The 17,878-nt window shown below is 40.1% G+C and overlaps 1 protein-coding gene across 1 annotated transcript in view; it reads right to left on the bottom strand.

The window, feature by feature from the left end:
• Positions 1 to 3,461, bottom strand: part of LOC149926564 (histamine H2 receptor-like) — a 61,704-nt gene extending 58,243 nt beyond the window's left edge. The window contains exon 1 of the mRNA XM_090157712.1: positions 3,162 to 3,461. The gene's annotated coding sequence lies outside the window, so the exon portion shown is untranslated. The remainder of the gene's footprint in view (positions 1 to 3,161) is intronic.
• Positions 3,462 to 17,878: the final 14,417 nt, after the last annotated feature.

The following is a 17,878-nucleotide window of genomic DNA, read 5'->3' as shown; positions in this document are numbered from 1 at the left end:
TGTTTTGGTTTTTACTTCTGCCCCGAGATATAGCAGGGTACGCAAAAAACGTTATACCTAAACAAAATTGCTACAGGTGTACTAACGGTAAGGTTAAGTTAGGTTAGGTTAGGTTAGTCTCTCACTTCCCTAGGGTGGCGCGCTTTTATAAATATATTTATGCTTTGAACTTTTTATTTATATCAAGAATACAATAATTCGAACAATTTAATTTTTTAATGTGAATGGTTAACTTCGTAGCAATTGCGTCGAGTAAGGCTAACGCGACGAAATTTGATGTACTATAAAAAATAATATAAACGTGCAAAATTGGGTTGTAAACCGCACAATTGGGGTATTTTCGATCGATTGGGACTCAATTTTAAATCGTTTTCGAACGAATGGTATTTCGGTTGAATGGGACCAAAGCGTGAAAAACAAGTCCAAAGCTTAGATTTCTTAATTATAAATTTCGCCTTAAGAAAGATTTTTCTTAACTTTGGTTTTTTATCTAGTTAATTTTCCAAATATTTGGTAATAAATGTTTTGAAAAGTTTGTAACAACACACCCTCATCATTTCAAAAATATCCCAAAATCCAGTGGCGTAGACAAGGGGAGGGTTTCCGTGTTCAACCCCCCCCCCTTTTTGATGCAGCTTGGACTGTACTAAAATTTAAGCCCCTTGTTGAAACCTCTCAGGTATTTTACATAGTTTGAACCCCTCCATTGAAGGATTATTGGCTACGCCACTGCCACAATCCTCCGACAAAGGGGCGTAGTTGAAATATGAATAGTATATATATATATATATATATATATATATATATATATATATATATATATATATATATATATATATTATTTTTGGCCAATAAAATGGTCCCAAATATTTTCAAAAATAAAAGTCTTTCTTATGGCAAAGAAAGCACTTTACCAGAAAGCACTGATCCAAACGGGCGAAGTTGCGTTTGTTGACCTTAAAAACGTAGAATCTCCTGTCATCTGCTGATCTGTCATATTATCTGAATCTGTTTTTTCTTCTTGAATCGCTTATCACGCACGCGCTGAGAAAAGGTTTAAAATATTGACGCACTATTTTTGGATCTTTTTGGGGTCAGTTCAAACGTAGGTGTTACGTTTAAAACGAGTAATTAAATTAGGTACTTTTGCTATTAGATATATTTTATTTATTTATTCCATGGCGTCGTGCCTAAGTGGAGGTTTGGAAACTAACTATATTTCAAAATAATCAAAATCAATTTATTGGCTATTCTCCATTACCATGCAACCATATTATGAAAGCCCTCACGTCATGAATTTCGTGGTAACAATTACAACAAATTTGGTAGTTCAATAAAAACTATAAGCATAAAGCGAGACCCATTTAAACCGCATTGAAGTCAAACTAGCCTTAATCAATTTATTTACCATTGGCACAATATTTTCTCAATTTCCCATCATTATCTAAATAAAATCGGTCGAATCGATATGTTAAATTTAATTAATAAATAATAATAGTTAGTTTACAACGTTTCAAACAAATTTGTGTTTTTTTTAGTGTTGTAAGTCGGAAAATTTTCCGGAAAATGACCGATGCCTTTTTTCCAGAAAATGTTCCGTATTTTTGTGAAAAAAATAAAAAAGGTTTCATTACATGATTAGTCTAATATATTGTTTTGCAAATTTAAATGAAGCGGCATTTTCGCCTCATTCTTTCGAATCTAAACGTAAAACTAAACCTCTAGACTGGTTTAAACTGATTAACAATGTGACACTATTAATGTTTTTTAGTATGTTTACTGATATTAGACATTTTATATCGATAAAAAATTAAAAACATTAAAAACCCTTAAAAAGTAATTTATGTCAAAAGTCATCATTTCAGCCAGATTTTCCAACAGTAGACCGGTTTCGCCCTTTTGGGGCTCATCAGTACTGTGTAGGAACTCTGGCTATCCTCGGAAATCTGCCGATATCAGTAAAACTAATAAACTAATATCGGCAGATTTCCGAGGATAGCCAGAGTTCCTACACAGTACTGATGAGCCCCAAAAGGGCGAAACCGGTCTACTGTTGGAATCTCTGGCTGAAATGATGACTTTTGATATAACTATCTTAACATTGGATTTCAACGGAAGCCCGAGCGTAAAAGATGTCTGCTGAATAGCGACCGCCATGCAATAATTGGTGAAGAATTTCACTATAAATTGCACTGGACTGCTCACATATAGGGCACTCTGATTGTTTATTAAGTAATTTATGTTTCAATTTTTTATTTTTCCGATTTGCGGAAAATTTTCCGCATTTTATTTTTCCGGAAAATTAACAACACTAGTTTTTTTTTAAGTTATTACTTAAAAAATAGTATCTAAAACTTTGATGGAACCTATAAAGTACATTAAAAATACTTAATATAATTCATCTCCAAATGATGTATATTAGTGTTAATAGACAGAATATTTATACGCGTAACGGAAACAAGTGATCCGCAACGAGAAAACGCACGCGTCTATAGCAGTCGCGTCTCCAAGATATTAGCCGTGTTCACACCAGTGCCGTATTTCCGCCTAGGCCAACCTAGGCCGTGGCCTAAGGGCCCATCCTTGGAAGGGGCCCTCCAGTGACCGTAATCGTAATTACTGCATTCGAAGGCATAAATCTATAATATGAATCGTAATTTATATTGGAGAAATTCCTAGATAGAAGATTTTGTTTTAAAATTACCAAAATTTCTGCCTGGCAGATTACGGACGCAGCCTTAAATCGCAATGTTACATATTTAGTCGACGATTGTTACTAGCTTTTATTTAGTAATATAACCGTAGAGCTCAGACTTCTACGCTGAATCAGAGAAATTCAGGCACAGGCTCACAGCCTAGTTCCAGGGATAAGAGTAAATGCAGCGCGTGAAAAAGGGCCCAGACTCCTTATCTGTCTATGGGCCCAGGTTCACACTAGACACTTTGGAACCGTTTTTAAACGGTTTCGAAAGATAAAATTTAACATTTTCGGTGTTAACTGTATTAATAGGCATACGATAAATATATTCGATATAAAAATTTTACAATTCGATCTTTTGAAACCGTTTTAAAACGGTTCCAAAGTGTCTAGTGTGAACGCGGCTCTATTTACCTCCGACTAACTAACCGTTTTCGTAAAAAGATCGGAAAGAATATCTTACTTCAACGGGAGTCTTAGCTCCGAAGAGTGTTAAACTCGAGATCCAGCCTTATCCTCGTGTTCATTTCCGAGTGACAGTTCGACGGAGCGCGGCCCGTGACAATTTTTCGCGATTAGAAAAGTCTCTACAGTTTCTTCGAGCGTTTTGCTCCTCCGAAATGCTTCGATGGAAATTAATTTGGCGGGAAAGTAAGTCAATGTTTGCACCTTCCGTCGATTCTCCGTCGAACTCTTTCGCTTCGAAAAGCTACAGTCAAATTCGCCGCGAAGCTGCTCTGGCAGTTGGCGCGCTCTTGACGATCGGGATCTCCGCTCGCTTTTCCGCCTTTTCAGCGGGTGCCATCCCTATGGCAACAGGCTGCCAAAGTACCCGGATTGGTCTCCATAGTAACTCGGACCCTCTTTTGTGGGTCCCCATCCACTCCCCCCCGCATCTTCTTAAGAAGGGTTAAGCGGGGGTGATCATTTCAAGACAAGATCATCACGCCCCCTTTTTTTCCGGCTGCATTTTTTTTCTCTCTCAGTCTTCGTCGGAAGAGATTTCGCGATGGCTAATAGGATTTTACGCGTTTTTATTTCCAATCTAATAGCATATGTAATATAATCGCTCGTAAGTATGCCTCTGTATATAATTTACATAGACAAAAATTTATTGAGACCTTGTTTCACACAAAATTGGTAATGAATGATAAAATAAGCGAATTAGATTAGCCGATAATAGGTACAAAAAAGCTAAACCCTAAACAAATTTCAAGAAATTAAAAACTTTAAAATAACTCGTACCAATAGGTCTTCGAGCAAACATAAAGACGCGAATCTTGGACCAAATAGATCTTCGAGAAAAAAACTAAATTAAAATAACTAAAATACTCAGAAATTCCCACGATAGACCAGGTTCGTTCTATTTGGGACTAATCAGTTCCGTGCGGGAAATCTTGCTAGCAACTATAGGCTTCGAGCTTAGGAAATATAGCGCCATCTGCCTTAATATCCGCGAACTAAATATGTAAAGAAATAGCAGACGACTTTTGAATTTCAATGTTTTTCGGTTGAAAATAGGCCAAAACTATTCGCTCGCTTTGGGATGAAAAGAGTACACCGTTTACCCCATACTACCAACTTTTTCCATACAATAACAGCCAAACTGTATTTTGAAGTTGCTCGCTAATTGCTAAAAATTACTCCAAAACAAGCGAGTAGTTTTCGCCTACTTTGAGCTGTTGCGCAGTGAGAATTTTGAACGAGCAGACAGCTTTCATATATTTAATTTAAAGCTCGGTCGGTAGGCGGCGATACTTCTGAGAAAAATTTAAACTAGGCACGAAGCTAATTATTGACTGATTTAAAAATTACGTTTTTGCACGCGATAATATCTTTACATTATGAGGTATAGCAGGTTCATTTATCCGCTTTTATACTCTAACATGGCGGCGTATTTTCACGCGCAAAATGAATTTTAAGATCCATCTATTACACCAAAAAGAGAAACTAAGCCTAAACATTAAAAATTTCAAAACGCGTTGCGTAGCAATGGAAAGCCGAATAGGGGGTAGTGGTGGATAATAATATATACGAAATGTTAAGTTATTAAGAACAGATGAGTCCCAAATTGGACGAAATCGGTCTATAGTTGGAATTTCTGGCTATTTTAGGAAGTTATATTTAGTTTTTGACTCGAAGATCTGGTCCGAGATTCTCGTCTTTATGTTTGCTCGAAGACCTATTGATACGAGTTATTTTTAAGAATTTTAATTTGTTCACATTTTTTAGTTCCTTTCATTATAGACTATTTTATCACTCTTTGCAATACAGTCCATAACAAAAATGTAAAATTTTTATAATCCTTGCGCTATTGAAAAGGTTACCATGGAAACGAAATCTCGAGATCGCGACTCACGAGCTAAAACTATACGTGTAGATTGTCAAAGCAAAAAAGTGCGAGAACAAATTCACTAATTTATATAACTTCAATTTCCCTTCTATAAAGTTTGATGACGCGTTTTTCATCACGGTGGTGGAAGTAACGTAATTGACGTCATACCCCGTGAACAAGGTTTCATTTAAGAAAATGCTTTTAGGGCGTACTTATGAGTGGTTATTTTACATATGCTAAATGGCATCTCTTTATTCTGATGGTATACGCGAAGAACCGTGTGATGATCCGTGATTGTATCTTCTCGGCAGGGGATTTTAAACGGATTGCTTCGTAATGCATGGGATGACTATTTTAATTAGTAGCGGGTTAGTGCTTTATTAGCATTTAATTTAATTTGGGATGCAACTATCAAGCCGAGCGTATTTTAATGGTTTTTACACACAATCCTAAGGATTTGTGTGTATTAGTCTCACGTACAGTGTAGCCGTTGCCGCCGATGTCGCCGATGGCGCCGTGTCGCGCATGGCCCTTCAACGGTTAGGGCTAGAAGAGTCAATGATATCTCGTTCGAATGTACATACATTGCCATTGATTGCCTTTCATAAAGTTTTCAAATCGGAGCCCAAGAAGTTGGGCATTTGCCCAATATACTATTTTCGGTGATTTCGCTTTATGTGGTAGATATTTTCTTTAAAATTAAGTCCGATAACGTTAAAAAAAATATTATTGGATAGGTTAGGATTCAGTTGAACTACAACTTCGGTTATATCAGTAAATATTAAATTGAAGTATAGTTTTCGGGGTTATTTACCGGACCGCAATGTTCGTGGTTTTATATTTCCGCCTGAAAGTCGACATAACGTTCCTTAATTTAAGTCCGATTTTCATGAAAGTTATATTTTTAAATAGCTGTGGTTTCCATATAACCTAGAATTGCAATTTCGTTGCTTAATTTTAATTCTTAGTAAGGTTTTTTCGACAGCGTATAAGTACCCCCATCAACTTCCAACATTGGAAATACGTGTGGTTATAGAGACTTTACGCGAATTTCTCTCTGGCATTTTCCAAGGCCGTTCTAATATGACCCAAAGTAACAAATAAGTGTGACACTTATCGGAGGCCGTTCTGATAGGACCAAAAGTAACAAATAAGTGTGACACTTATCGGAGGCCGTTCTGATAGGACCAAAAGTAACAAATAAGTGTGACACTTATCGGAGGCCGTTCTGATAGGACCAAAAGTAACAAATAAGTGTGACACTTATCGGAGGCCGTTCTGATAGGACCAAAAGTAACAAATAAGTGTGACACTTATCGGAGGCCGTTCTGATAGGACCAAAAGTAACAAATAAGTGTGACACTTATCGGAGGCCGTTCTGATAGGACCAAAAGTAACAAATAAGTGTGACACTTATCGGAGGCTGTTCTGATATGACCAAAAGTAACACATAAGTGTGATCAGAAGTAAAAGAAATCTTCGATGCTTTCAAATTATGAATAGAAGTAACAAATAAGTAAATAGGTGTTACTACAATTATTTGTGGCCGTGGATATATATTGGTTATGTCACCGGCGTTGTAGGTTGCTGTGAATAACTCAAACAAACTTAACACATTAGAAGGATTGTGTGTATTCTGACCGTCGTACGTCTTGTTTTGTTTCAATTTTGGGCGGTTTTGATGGTTTGTTTTCGAATTTTGGGCGGTTTTCTGTTTTTTGGAGCTTAGGAGGGTTTGGCGGTTTTCGGAAAATTGTGCAATTGTGTGGGTTTTTTAAAAAAAATATTGTGTTATTTCAGCATTTACAATTTTAAGATCTCGCACGATTTCTCGCGGTACGTTAGAGGTACAAAGACGCTTGATACGTCAATCAATTTCAATTATCTTGACGTCGCCGCCATTGAAAACGTTTTAAAGATCGGGGCCCCAGAAGTGGGGCATTGCCCATTTTAGTAATTGTTGGCGATTGAATTTCTAGCGATTTTCGACTTCAAATGCACGTAACTTTTTTTAAATTAAGACCGACTTTGTTGTAATTTATATTTTTAGTTAGTACTGATTAATTCTGAAGAACGTTTTCGGTTTAATTAAGAAATTTTAATTTTAAGTGAGAATTCTCAGGGCCGTCTTAAGGCATGGGCTAAATGGGCTACAGCCCAGGGCCCCTAGCACAGTTTCAGCCTCTACTCTAGGGATAAGGGTTTAATTGGTTAAATATTATTTATGCTCATTAAAAAATATGTCTTTTAGTTACGTCTAAAGTAATTTTATTCATCGCGTATCATACGGTACATACAATTTCTAAAACCTAACACTGTCAGTAGGCTTAGGTTTTACTTTTGAAATGAAAAGTTTTGGTTTGATTATTGTGTAGTTGAATTTAGACAACGGACATACAAAGACTTACCGTTGGGAATCGCAAGGCCTTAAGAAATAATTTAGCCCAGGGCCCCAAAGGGTCTTAAGACGGGCCTGATAATTCTGACCTATAATTCGCACTACCCCGCGTCGCACTATTGTGATATTTGAATTTCGTATACAGGCGCCATCTAACTCCAAAAAACATTCGGCTTCAGTAAAAATTAATTTAAATTGACGCGTTCAACACGTTCGCATTTCACTACCTTATTTCTAAAACCAGGTAACTATAAAAATTCACGTTCGATAAAATTCCTCTGGGGTTTATTAAGTACATTATGATTGAATTTTTTTTTAAATTGAATATTTAAAATATATTTAATACATCGTGGGAATGTGTGTTTTTTAATGTCCGTGACATCTTTTTTTGTAATTTTCAGCTATTTTGACTATACAGGGTCATGCGGAATAAAAACATTTCAATATTTCTTAATTTAATTTAATTTTGTTCTACATTTACACTAAAAATTGCACCGATTTTCACCAAAATCTAATCATCGCGACCACATCAGCAACTTTAATTACGTTTAAAATTTCAAACCATTTAGATAAAATTTACGGGAGAAAATTATTATTTATTTATAGTTAGTCACAATGACCACGTTGAGAACATTTTTAGCTTTGCTCCCAATGCCCCTTAAAGGCCTAGGTTTTCTTCTGCCTGTCACCCTTTAAATTTACTTTCCTTCCAAACAGTACCCTGGTTGTAGGCCAATGTGTTCTGCTGTTGGCCTACCACCAGGGTATTTGTTTGGAAGGAAAGTAAATTTAAAGGGTGACAGGCAGAAGAAAACCTAGGCCTTTAATGGACGCTTCTTCCCTCTAAAAATAATAAAATCAGCCCGGGATCTCATTGGTTCCCTAAAACGTACGTCATCAGACGCTATTCCAGTACACGTCGGTAACATTTCAACTTCAGCTCTCCCACTCGTGCCGGGGAAAAATTCGATTCAATTAATTCTCGGTGATACTGCTGGAGATAAAACAAATATTGGTTTTGTAACAAATTATACCTGAGATTTACTTTACCTTAAGTGTATAAAAAAATTCGAAAAGGCCAAAATCTGGGGCGTTAGTGGGTGTTCGGTTGTTGACTTTATTTTGGTTAGATACTTTCAAGAAGTTAGTTACTTTGGAGCTTACAATTAGATATATAATACAATGTAAACCTTCGACAAACAAACCCCGGAAATTATAGTTCAAATGTTCTACCCTTCTTAAATTGACCTTTGTTTTATCTTATAGATTCTTGTATTTTTTAATGTGCATATGATTTCTTATTGTTGATTCCAAAGTTAACCTCGTATGAAAAATAAATATTCAGTTTAGAGTCCTTTCAAAGCTAGCGTTTTTTACTTCTTTCTGTCAATACGTTTAATGTATTTCTTGAAGTAACGATTAGACACGAACAGTGGGCATAGGTTTCCACCCTGAGTGTTCGTTAGTGGGAATAGGTTTCCACCCTGAGTGTTCGTTAGTGGGAATAGGTTTCCACCCTGAGTGTTCGTTAGTGGGAATAGGTTTCCACCCTGAGTGTTCGTTAGTGGGAATAGGTTTCCACCCTGAGTGTTCGTTAGTGGGAATAGGTTTCCACCCTGAGTGTTCGTTAGTGGGAATAGGTTTCCACCCTGAGTGTTCGTTAGTGGGAATAGGTTTCCACCCTGAGTGTTCGTTAGTGGGAATAGGTTTCCACCCTGAGTGTTCGTTAGTGGGAATAGGTTTCCACCCTGAGTGTTCGTTAGTGGGAATAGGTTTCCACCCTGAGTGTTCGTTAGTGGGAATAGGTTTCCACCCTGAGTGTTCGTTAGTGGGAATAGGTTTCCACCCTGAGTGTTCGTTAGTGGGAATAGGTTTCCACCCTGAGTGTTCGTTAGTGGGAATAGGTTTCCACCCTGAGTGTTCGTTAGTGGGAATAGGTTTCCACCCTGAGTATTCGTTAGTGGGAATAGGTTTCCACCCTGAGTATTCGTTAGTGGAAATAGGTTTCCACCCTGAGTGTTCGTTAGTGGAAATAGGTTTCCACCCTGAGTGTTCGTTAGTGGGAATAAGTTTCCACCCTGAGTGTTCGTTAGTGGGAATAGGTTTCCACCCTGAGTGTTCGTTAGTGGGAATAGGTTTCCACCCTGAGTGTTCGTTAGTGGGAATAGGTTTCCATCCTGAGTGTTCTTTAGTGGGAATAGGTTTCCACCCTGAGTGTTCGTTAGTGGGAATAGGTTTCCACCCTGAGTGTTCGTTAGTGGGAATAGGTTTCCACCCTGAGTGTTCGTTAGTGGGAATAGGTTTCCACCCTGAGTGTTCGTTAGTGGGAATAGGTTTCCACCCTGAGTGTTCGTTAGTGGGAATAGGTTTCCACCCTGAGTGTTCGTTAGTGGGAATAGGTTTCCACCCTGAGTGTTCGTTAGTGGGAATAGGTTTCCACCCTGAGTGTTCGTTAGTGGGAATAGGTTTCCACCCTGAGTATTCGTTAGTGGGAATAGGTTTCCACCCTGAGTATTCGTTAGTGGAAATAGGTTTCCACCCTGAGTGTTCGTTAGTGGAAATAGGTTTCCACCCTGAGTGTTCGTTAGTGGGAATAGGTTTCCACCCTGAGTGTTCGTTAGTGGGAATAGGTTTCCACCCTGAGTGTTCGTTAGTGGGAATAGGTTTCCATCCTGAGTGTTCGTTAGTGGGAATAGGTTTCCATCCTGAGTGTTCTTTAGTGGGAATAGGTTTCCACCCTGAGTGTTCGTTAGTGGGAATAGGTTTCCACCCTGAGTGTTCGTTAGTGGGAATAGGTTTCCACCCTGAGTGTTCGTTAGTGGGAATAGGTTTCCACCCTGAGTGTTCGTTAGTGGGAATAGGTTTCCACCCTGAGTGTTCGTTAGTGGGAATAGGTTTCCACCCTGAGTGTTCGTTAGTGGGAATAGGTTTCCACCCTGAGTGTTCGTTAGTGGGAATAGGTTTCCACCCTGAGTGTTCGTTAGTGGGAATAGGTTTCCACCCTGAGTGTTCGTTAGTGGGAATAGGTTTCCACCCTGAGTGTTCGTTAGTGGGAATAGGTTTCCACCCTGAGTGTTCGTTAGTGGGAATAGGTTTCCACCCTGAGTATTCGTTAGTGGGAATAGGTTTCCACCCTGAGTATTCGTTAGTGGGAATAGGTTTCCACCCTGAGTGTTCGTTAGTGGAAATAGGTTTCCACCCTGAGTGTTCGTTAGTGGGAATAGGTTTCCACCCTGAGTGTTCGTTAGTGGGAATAGGTTTCCACCCTGAGTGTTCGTTAGTGGGAATAGGTTTCCATCCTGAGTGTTCTTTAGTGGGAATAGGTTTCCACCCTGAGTGTTCGTTAGTGGGAATAGGTTTCCACCCTGAGTGTTCGTTAGTGGGAATAGGTTTCCACCCTGAGTGTTCGTTAGTGGGAATAGGTTTCCACCCTGAGTGTTCGTTAGTGGGAATAGGTTTCCACCCTGAGTGTTCGTTAGTGGGAATAGGTTTCCACCCTGAGTGTTCGTTAGTGGGAATAGGTTTCCACCCTGAGTGTTCGTTAGTGGGAATAGGTTTCCACCCTGAGTGTTCGTTAGTGGGAATAGGTTTCCACCCTGAGTGTTCGTTAGTGGGAATAGGTTTCCACCCTGAGTGTTCGTTAGTGGGAATAGGTTTCCACCCTGAGTGTTCGTTAGTGGGAATAGGTTTCCACCCTGAGTGTTCGTTAGTGGGAATAGGTTTCCACCCTGAGTATTCGTTAGTGGGAATAGGTTTCCACCCTGAGTATTCGTTAGTGGAAATAGGTTTCCACCCTGAGTGTTCGTTAGTGGAAATAGGTTTCCACCCTGAGTGTTCGTTAGTGGGAATAAGTTTCCACCCTGAGTGTTCGTTAGTGGGAATAGGTTTCCACCCTGAGTGTTCGTTAGTGGGAATAGGTTTCCACCCTGAGTGTTCGTTAGTGGGAATAGGTTTCCATCCTGAGTGTTCTTTAGTGGGAATAGGTTTCCACCCTGAGTGTTCGTTAGTGGGAATAGGTTTCCACCCTGAGTGTTCGTTAGTGGGAATAGGTTTCCATCCTGAGTGTTCTTTAGTGGGAATAGGTTTCCACCCTGAGTGTTCGTTAGTGGGAATAGGTTTCCACCCTGAGTGTTCGTTAGTGGGAATAGGTTTCCACCCTGAGTGTTCGTTAGTGGGAATAGGTTTCCACCCTGAGTGTTCGTTAGTGGGAATAGGTTTCCACCCTGAGTGTTCGTTAGTGGGAATAGGTTTCCACCCTGAGTGTTCGTTAGTGGGAATAGGTTTCCACCCTGAGTGTTCGTTAGTGGGAATAGGTTTCCACCCTGAGTATTCTTTAGTGGGAATTGGTTTCCACCCTGAGTATTCTTTAGTGGGAATAGGTTTCCACCCTGAGTATTCGTTAGTGGGAATAGGTTTCCACCCTGAGTATTCGTTAGTGGGAATAGGTTTCCACCCTGAGTGTTCTTTAGTGGGAATAGGTTTCCACCCTGAGTGTTCTTTAGTGGGAATAGGTTTCCACCCTGAGTGTTCGTTAGTGGGAATAGGTTTCCACCCTGAGTGTTCGTTAGTGGGAATAGGTTTCCACCCTGAGTGTTCGTTAGTGGGAATAGGTTTCCACCCTGAGTGTTCGTTAGTGGGAATAGGTTTCCACCCTGAGTGTTCGTTAGTGGGAATAGGTTTCCACCCTGAGTGTTCGTTAGTGGGAATAGGTTTCCACCCTGAGTATTCGTTAGTGGGAATAGGTTTCCACCCTGAGTATTCGTTAGTGGGAATTGGTTTCCACCCTGAGTGTTCGTTAGTGGAAATAGGTTTCCACCCTGAGTGTTCGTTAGTGGAAATAGGTTTCCACCCTGAGTGTTCGTTAGTGGAAATAGGTTTCCACCCTGAGTGTTCGTTAGTGGGAATAGGTTTCCACCCTGAGTGTTCGTTAGTGGGAATAGGTTTCCACCCTGAGTATTCGTTAGTGGGAATAGGTTTCCACCCTGAGTGTTCGTTAGTGGGAATAGGTTTCCACCCTGAGTGTTAGTTAGTGGGAATAGGTTTCCACCCTGAGTATTCGTTAGTGGGAATAGGTTTCCACCCTGAGTATTCGTTAGTGGGAATAGGTTTCCACCCTGAGTGTTCTGTAGTGGGAGAGGGTTCCACCCTGAGTGTTCGTTAGTGGGAATAGGTTTCCACCCTGAGTGTTCGTTAGTGGGAATAGGTTTCCACCCTGAGTATTCGTTAGTGGGAATAGGTTTCCACCCTGAGTATTCGTTAGTGGGAATAGGTTTCCACTCTGAGTATTCGTTAGTGGGAATAGGTTTCCACCCTGAGTATTCGTTAGTGGGAATAGGTTTCCACTCTGAGTATTCGTTAGTGGGAATTGGTTTCCACCCTGAGTGTTCGTTAGTGGAAATAGGTTTCCACCCTGAGTGTTCGTTAGTGGGAATAGGTTTCCACCCTGAGTGTTCGTTAGTGGGAATAGGTTTCCACCCTGAGTGTTCTTTAGTGGGAATAGGTTTCCACCCTGAGTGTTCTTTAGTGGGAGAGGGTTCCACCCTGAGTGTTCGTTAGTGGGAATAGGTTTCCACCCTGAGTGTTCGTTAGTGGGAATAGGTTTCCACCCTGAGTGTTCGTTAGTGGGAATAGGTTTCCACCCTGAGTGTTCGTTAGTGGGAATAGGTTTCCATCCTGAGTGTTCTTTAGTGGGAATAGGTTTCCACCCTGAGTGTTCGTTAGTGGGAATAGGTTTCCACCCTGAGTGTTCGTTAGTGGGAATAGGTTTCCACCCTGAGTGTTCGTTAGTGGGAATAGGTTTCCACCCTGAGTGTTCGTTAGTGGGAATAGGTTTCCACCCTGAGTGTTCGTTAGTGGGAATAGGTTTCCACCCTGAGTGTTCGTTAGTGGGAATAGGTTTCCACCCTGAGTGTTCGTTAGTGGGAATTGGTTTCCACCCTGAGTATTCTTTAGTGGGAATAGGTTTCCACCCTGAGTATTCGTTAGTGGGAATAGGTTTCCACCCTGAGTGTTCGTTAGTGGGAATAGGTTTCCACCCTGAGTGTTCTTTAGTGGGAATAGGTTTCCACCCTGAGTGTTCTTTAGTGGGAGAGGGTTCCACCCTGAGTGTTCGTTAGTGGGAATAGGTTTCCACCCTGAGTGTTCGTTAGTGGGAATAGGTTTCCACCCTGAGTGTTCGTTAGTGGGAATAGGTTTCCACCCTGAGTGTTCGTTAGTGGGAATAGGTTTCCACCCTGAGTGTTCGTTAGTGGGAATAGGTTTCCACCCTGAGTGTTCGTTAGTGGGAATAGGTTTACACCCTGAGTATTCGTTAGTGGGAATAGGTTTCCACCCTGAGTATTCGTTAGTGGGAATAGGTTTCCACCCTGAGTGTTCGTTAGTGGGAATAGGTTTCCACCCTGAGTGTTCGTTAGTGGGAATAGGTTTCCACCCTGAGTGTTCGTTAGTGGGAATAGGTTTCCACCCTGAGTGTTAGTTAGTGGGAATAGGTTTCCACCCTGAGTATTCGTTAGTGGGAATAGGTTTCCACCCTGAGTATTCGTTAGTGGGAATAGGTTTCCACCCTGAGTGTTCTGTAGTGGGAGAGGGTTCCACCCTGAGTGTTCGTTAGTGGGAATAGGTTTCCACCCTGAGTGTTCGTTAGTGGGAATAGGTTTCCACCCTGAGTATTCGTTAGTGGGAATAGGTTTCCACCCTGAGTAATCGTTAGTGGGAATAGGTTTCCACTCTGAGTATTCGTTAGTGGGAATAGGTTTCCACCCTGAGTATTCGTTAGTGGGAATAGGTTTCCACTCTGAGTATTCGTTAGTGGGAATTGGTTTCCACCCTGAGTGTTCGTTAGTGGAAATAGGTTTCCACCCTGAGTGTTCGTTAGTGGGAATAGGTTTCCACCCTGAGTGTTCGTTAGTGGGAATAGGTTTCCACCCTGAGTGTTCTTTAGTGGGAATAGGTTTCCACCCTGAGTGTTCTTTAGTGGGAGAGGGTTCCACCCTGAGTGTTCGTTAGTGGGAATAGGTTTCCACCCTGAGTGTTCGTTAGTGGGAATAGGTTTCCACCCTGAGTATTCGTTAGTGGGAATAGGTTTCCACCCTGAGTATTCGTTAGTGGGAATAGGTTTCCACTCTGAGTATTCGTTAGTGGGAATAGGTTTCCACCCTGAGTATTCGTTAGTGGGAATAGGTTTCCACTCTGAGTATTCGTTAGTGGGAATTGGTTTCCACCCTGAGTGTTCGTTAGTGGAAATAGGTTTCCACCCTGAGTGTTCGTTAGTGGGAATAGGTTTCCACCCTGAGTGTTCGTTAGTGGGAATAGGTTTCCACCCTGAGTGTTCGTTAGTGGGGATAGGTTTCCACCCTGAGTGTTCGTTAGTGGGAATAGGTTTCCACCCTGAGTGTTAGTTAGTGGGAATAGGTTTCCACCCTGAGTATTCGTTAGTGGGAATAGGTTTCCACCCTGAGTATTCGTTAGTGGGAATAGGTTTCCACCCTGAGTATTCGTTAGTGGGAATAGGTTTCCACTCTGAGTATTCGTTAGTGGGAATAGGTTTCCACCCTGAGTATTCGTTAGTGGGAATAGGTTTCCACCCTGAGTATTCCTTAGTGGGAATAGGTTTCCACCCTGAGTATTCGTTAGTGGGAATAGGTTTCCACCCTGAGTATTCGTTAGTGGGAATAGGTTTCCACCCTGAGTATTCGTTAGTGGGAATATGTTTCCACCCTGAGTATTCGTTAGTGGGAATCGGTTTCCACTCTGAGTATTCGTTAGTGGGAATAGGTTTCCACCCTGAGTATTCCTTAGTGGGAATAGGTTTCCACCCTGAGTATTCGTTAGTGGGAATATGTTTCCACCCTGAGTATTCGTTAGTGGGAATAGGTTTCCACCCTGAGTATTCGTTAGTGGGAATAGGTTTCCACCCTGAGTATTCGTTAGTGGGAATAGGTTTCCACCCTGAGTATTCGTTAGTGGGAATAGGTTTCCACCCTGAGTATTCGTTAGTGGGAATAGGTTTCCACCCTGAGTATTCGTTAGTGGGAATAGGTTTCCACCCTGAGTATTCGTTAGTGGGAATAGGTTTCCACCCTGAGTATTCGTTAGTGGGAATAGGTTTCCACCCTGAGTATTCGTTAGTGGGAATAGGTTTCCACCCTGAGTATTCGTTAGTGGGAATAGGTTTCCACCCTGAGTATTCGTTAGTGGGAATAGGTTTCCACCCTGAGTATTCGTTAGTGGGAATAGGTTTCCACCCTGAGTGCTCATTAGTGGGAATAGGTTTCCACCCTGAGTGCTCGTTAGTGGGAGGGCAGATAAAAGAACTTTGAACCCAGGCAATTCTAGAGATTTTGCTAAAATGTTCTTATACTTTTTAGGATGGCCACGATTTGAAATTGGTATCTGTATGTTGCAAAACAAGGATGGAGTGTTTATTGAATAAGCCATGAAGGTTAAAATTCGTGATCCACACCGGGTAAATATTTTTGCATTATAAAATGTACAATACATTAAAAAAGGTTTGGGAATAATCATGGAAATCTGACAGAAATATAAAAAAAAATTTAAAATATAAATAAAATTGCAGTATTTGTATATTAACTATTTATGACTTCATAACCATTGAAAACCTTTAAAAATATTTTATATATTCATTTAATTATACATATTTTATACGTTTTTATTTTCCGCTTGTTCCGGGATTTTCGGAGTAGGGTAAGAAGAGCAATGCTATACTGTCAATCATTTAACTACGATTCTGTGGTGGCGAATAGTTCGAATCGGAGTTAAAACGTTTTTCCAAATTCGCTGCCTGTGGCTCTTTTAGCCGATAGATTCTGACTAGCAGACGATCCAATCCGATTTTTTCCTTTTCAGAAGGATTAAAAAGAGTAGCCCTAATACTCCGGAAGAAGCGAATATTTTGGGTGGCGGAGTAATTCTCATCCCCGGAACAGGCGAATAACACGTTTTAGGGTACACTTTTAGTCCGAGAACAGGGTGAGAAGAAACCACCTATTATGCGAAAAAAATCGAGATAGAATTTAATTAGTCTTACGAGTATTTCTGAGCTTGATTAATGTTAATTTCTGAATTTTTATTAATTTATGATTTTGGACTGAAGTTAGACAAACGCCTAGCTACAATTAGGATAAATGATCATTCGCAATTCGGTACCCACAAAATACTCCAGATATTTGTGTTGTAACCCTATGGCCAGATGAACACGTAGAATTACATCGTGATCTGTAATTACAGCTGACTGATTTATTCTCATTCGAATATTTGTGTAGACATGAACTTACTCTATATAAGGGGACGTCGGGACACTGTATGTTATTCTCTTTGGTTGCGGAGTGCGACGTGGTGGGTGCAATCTTTTATATTCTCTCTTCTAGAGAAATGTACTTGTTGCCACGCCTTGTAAACTTTGGCAAAAATATATTTTATAATAAAAAGAGTATTTTGCAGTTTGACTCTCGTACGTCGTTTAAACATAAGCCGACAATTTCCAGGCTTTACAATACATAATAAATTCCTGGTGCGGTCGATTATAGTTGGTCTTCTTCAATTGATTCTAGTTGGTTTTGATAGCAGTTGCTGAAATCCGTTGATAGTTAAGTGCCATTCACTGCAGTGGCGTAGCGAGGAGGACAGGGGGGCAGTCGATAGATGGCGGTGTGGTTATAGAAACTTGATAATTAACTAGAGGTGTGCAAATACCATTTTTTGGGGATCGAATCGAATATCAAATATTTTTTTCAAAGCACGGCAAATACCAAATCGAATATTTATAACGTCAAATAATTTTGTCGAATATTTTTAGGGCAAAAATTTAGACCAGTTAACTGATCAAATACCAAATAGTATTTCGAATATCAAATTATTCGACGTATTTGGTTTTCAAATAGCCAAATAGTTTACATATTTGTCAAAAAAAGTAATTGAAATCACTGTTCGTTTTACTTGAAAATAGTAAAATATTAAACCAAATACAGTATAGCCTAGAACAAAGTCCCCTGGGTGAAGTTGGTAAATCAGTGGTATAATGACGGGCCCGTCCTAAAAGATGGTCTTTTAAATTTTTAATTGTACTTAGCCTTCTCTAAGGCTCTTAATAAAAAACACTGAAGGGGGTCCATTGTCTCAGGCTGCAGGCCGGCCCAGAATTTTATATTACGCCACTGTGGTAAACTCTAACTTACCATTCAAATTAATTCTAATTGTTGTACAAAATGTCTTTATTGTCAACCTTCCTTCGAACAATTTTTTCGATTTGATCAAAATGAGTTAATCGTAACCTACAAAAATATACTGCATATCAACTTATCAATTATCATACATATTTTAATTGGGTACCATGGCAAAATAATTATAGTTAACCAAGTCTTCTTCTAGCGACTTTTAACCTTTAGTAACTACTAACTACAATTAAAATCAAAGGACATGCCAAGAATGT

This window comes from Leiobunum rupestre, chromosome 9 (genome assembly GCF_980474605.1).
Source record: "Leiobunum rupestre chromosome 9, qqLeiRupe1.1.hap1, whole genome shotgun sequence".
NCBI lineage: Eukaryota > Metazoa > Arthropoda > Arachnida > Opiliones > Sclerosomatidae > Leiobunum > Leiobunum rupestre.
Note: the sequence above shows the minus strand (reverse complement) of the source record. Positions and strands in the feature narration are given on the sequence as shown.